The following is a 3,822-nucleotide window of genomic DNA, read 5'->3' as shown; positions in this document are numbered from 1 at the left end:
CAGTGCCTGCGGCGCTTTGCCCTGGCCTGGTGGGAGCGGACGGCTGAGGGCAGCTCCCGATCTCCCAGGGAGGAGGCCGGACCGAAGGACCCCGGGGGCCGAAGGGAGCCAGGTGAGCAGGAGCCGCGATGGTGCAAGGAGGGGGTCCCGGACTGCCTTTCGCTCTCCCCCAAGACTGTGAAACCAGGAGGTCTGGCAGCCCCCAACTTGAAGGGAAGAGGGGTCCCTGAGCTGAGGGTTCCTGGCTGAAGCCTTTCAGAAGATGTTTGGGAACCCGAGGAGGGCTGGGAGTGGGGAGTAGCTGACCAGACGGACTTTCAGGCTGCGGGTCTGAATGTGTTTTTGGCGTGGGGTTCGAGCACTTGGGACCGTGTGTGTAACTGTGGATATCTTGGTCTGGGTGACCTTGAGCCAGCGGCTTTGCTGCCTAACCCCGTGCCTCAGTTTCCCTCCTTCCCTTCCGCATCTCTGTCGGCGATCTTAAAGAACTGATGATGCATTCGATGGAGACGGACACCGTGAAAACATAAGGCTCGGTCATGATTGGCGGTGGCTGTGCCGGTGGTGGTTTCTGGCGAGGGTGTGTGTTTGTAGGTACGCGGAGGGCAGTTATGGTTTCGGTGTGAGGGTTTTGGCTGTTTTCTGGTTGGTGTTGGGGCTCCTGTGGGCAGGTGTCTGGACCGGCATTCACCTAGGAAGGAGGGCTCCAGGCAAGCTGAGAGCTGTTGGGGGGCAGAGACTTAGCTGATGGCCTGGTGTCAACGCCAGGGATGGGGGTGAGGGCTTTGGGCCTCCGGGGAGGGAGGGGCTTCCAAGAATAAGACCCCCCACACACACCCCAGACTGCCTGGCACCCAGGCACTGCTGGCAACAAGTGCAAAGGCTTTGCCCTGGCTTCCTGCCACCCCTCCTTGGGGACAAGAGGGTCTTTGTCTAGGGCCCCCACAGCCCTGCTGCTTCCGTCCTCACCATGATGGTCCATTATCATGATGACCCTGGGGGCTGGGATGGGGACTCGGGTCCCCCGTGTGCTCTGGGGTCTGGAAGAAGCAACTGTGGTCCTCAGGCTGTGCTGAGTGTTAGGGGGAGCTCCCATAGGGGAAGGGTCCCTGGGATTGAGATGCCCCAACTCCAGGCTTGCTGCTTGCTTTGTAGCCTAATGTGGGGGTTCTGGGGTCTTCAAGACCTGACTCCAGGTTTCTTAAAGATTTGCAGGAAACGGGGCTGGGTGCTGGGATGCACAGCTCGGATGCTCTCTCTCTCTCTCTCTCTCTCTCACTCTCTCTCTCTGGCCAGGAACCCATCCTGGAAAAAGGGTTTAATTAGAACAGTGGTTCTCAACCTTCCTAATGCCGCGACCCTTTAATACAGTTCCTCGTGTTGTGGTGACCCCCAACCATAAAATTATTTTCATTGCTACTTCATAACTGTAATGTTGCTACTGTTATGAATCATCATGTAAATATCTGATCTGCAGGATGTATTTTCATTGTTACAAATTGAACATAATTAAAGCATAGTGATTAATCACAAAACAATACGTAATTACATATGTGTTTTCCGATGGTCTTAGGCGACCCCTGTGAAAGGGTCGTTCGACTCCCAAAGGGGTCGCGACCCACAGGTTGAGAACTGCTGAATTAGAACCATTGATTCCTTCTTTGGCTTCAGGCATTGACCTCAATGGTGTGGTTAGAGTTGGGGGGGGGCGCGCGGGTGGTGGCAGGGATTGGGGTGCCGCTGGCCATCTGCCCAGTGCCAACCTTGGCTTTCTCTGACAAATCCAAGCTTAGGAGGGGAGGGTCTTTTGAAGTAGCAGGTTTATTTTAGCCCCACCCCCACCCCAGGTTAGGTCTTGGGGAAAGAAGGCAGGTGGAGTTGAGGATTTGTCTGGAGGGAGCTATCTGGGGTTCCAGGATCATCCCGAGTAGCCGGCCTGGAGCTCAGGAGTGGAGGGGCAGCTGTGGTTGGGAGGGCTTCTAGGAGGGGGAGTCAGGAGGCCACGGAGGGGCCTGTGGGGGTGGGGCAGGCAGACAGTTCAGGGGAAGGATCTGGGGAGGAATCTAGGGCTTGCCACAAAAGCTTCTCTTTCTAGGAATCCCAAGCACTTATCTCCTCCGAGCCCTGGCAAGCAGATCTGATTTCCTCCTTCGCTTGTGTCCTCGAGGTCCAGAGAGGGGCAGAGGCTGTCTCTGAGGCCGAGCGGCCCTGGGCCTGGCCTTGGAGCCCGGCTGCCTGGCCAAGTGGCCCTTGCCTAGGCACGGAGGCTGAGGGTGAGGCTCCTGGCAGCTTCGGATCTGGGCTCTGGGCTTGGGGGGAGGTGGGGGACAGATCGTGTCCCCCAGGCTCTGGCTGCCTGCCGTGAGTGGGCCAGTGCAGGTGCCGGCTCCAGTGAGCCGCGGAGATGCTCTTTGAAGATTCCCTTGTTGACTTCCTAGGGCCTATTGGAGCAAAGATAATAAAAATCTGGCCGTCAGCGGTTTGAGGGCTGCACTCGCTTCCCCTTCTTTCATGCCTGGCTCTGAAAAGCAGAGATGAAGGCTTTGGATTTGGCGAGGAAGCAGGCTTGCCCCCCCCCGCCCCCCCAGCCCCAGGAAGAGGGAGGGAGGGAGGAGAAAGGGAGGGATAGAAAGAGGGAGGGAAGAAGGCAGAGGAGGGAGGACTGATTTCCTGGCAGCCTGGAGAGTTGCTGGGGAGGTGGGCAGAGGGGCAGGGGCATGGTCCCCAACTCCTGCCAGAAAGCCCCAGGCCTCCATGGGGTTCCTGTGCCCCATATCCAGGCTCCAGCTTTGTCCTTTGATTCAGAGGCTGGGAGCCCTCCCCTCGCTGCTCCGCTGCTCCCACAGTCCCCTCCATGACCCTCAGTCTCCCCGACTTCCTTCCTCGTGACCTCCCCTCCCTCTGCCCCTGTTTCTCCTGCTCTGCCCTTCATGCTTTCTCCCCCCTGTCTCCCCCTCTGCTCCTCAGTCTCCCCTTTTCCTTTCAGTCTGGCTCCTCCCATTTGTCTGTCTTCCTTTCCCCAGCCTGAGTCCTGCTTTCTAGGACTGTCTGGAAGGTTGAGAAACCAAGCTGGGGGGTGGGGGGTGGGAAGGCGGCAGCAGCCAAGGAAGGGCCTGGGTTCATTGTGGTCTGTCAGGTGCCACGGTCATCAGAGTCCAGGCGGAAGGGGCTGCTGGGCACTTAGGGGTGCGTGTGTGTAAGGGCGTCATCCCCTCCCCACACCACAGCAGGCACCTTGCCCTGACATTGGCTTCAGACGCTCCAGTCCGGCTGCCTTCTGCTGCTTGGCTGCAGGAAAACAGTGCCTCCGGCTCTGGCCCCTCCACCCGTCTGGTCACCCACTCTCCCGGGCATCTCTGCCCTCTGTTCCCCTCACACTCACCACACCATCTCCAGGCTCAGAGGCAGGAAGGTGGGGTTTTGATAGGCCCCCTTGGAGCCCCATCGAGACCCTGTGCTCCCTTTGCCACCTTGCAACCCCCCCACAGGAAAGATAAGGCGGCCATGGAAAGAGCACTGGACTGAGTAAAGCCCTCATTAGTCTCCTTCCTCATTGCCCAAATGTCTGAATGACCTTGAGCAAGTCCCTTCCTGGTGGGGCCTCTGTTCCTCACCTGTGAACGGAGGAGGAGGCATGGGCTGGATCATCTTCAAGGTCTCTTCTGACATTCCACCGGAGTCGTGTCTCTCTTCTGGATGATTTGCATATGCTTTGCATATCCTAATGATGCCTGCTTGAAGGCAGAGGGTGCCACCCACAGGGACCAGAGTCCCACCCACCATTCCCATTCCCCTTGCCCATTGGCCCATGCTTTCCCTGCT

General features: G+C 58.3%; 1 long non-coding RNA gene across 1 annotated transcript in view; it reads left to right on the top strand.

Moving 5' to 3' along the window:
• The window catches only part of LOC107184758, a 20,452-nt gene that overhangs the window by 5,642 nt on the left and 10,988 nt on the right, over positions 1-3,822 (top strand). The window contains exon 2 of the long non-coding RNA XR_001515662.1: positions 4-112. This is a non-coding gene — a long non-coding RNA (uncharacterized LOC107184758). The remainder of the gene's footprint in view (positions 1-3; positions 113-3,822) is intronic.

Source organism: Myotis davidii, unplaced genomic scaffold (assembly GCF_000327345.1).
Source record: "Myotis davidii unplaced genomic scaffold, ASM32734v1 scaffold327, whole genome shotgun sequence".
Classification (NCBI taxonomy): Eukaryota; Metazoa; Chordata; class Mammalia; order Chiroptera; family Vespertilionidae; genus Myotis; species Myotis davidii.
Note: the sequence above shows the minus strand (reverse complement) of the source record. Positions and strands in the feature narration are given on the sequence as shown.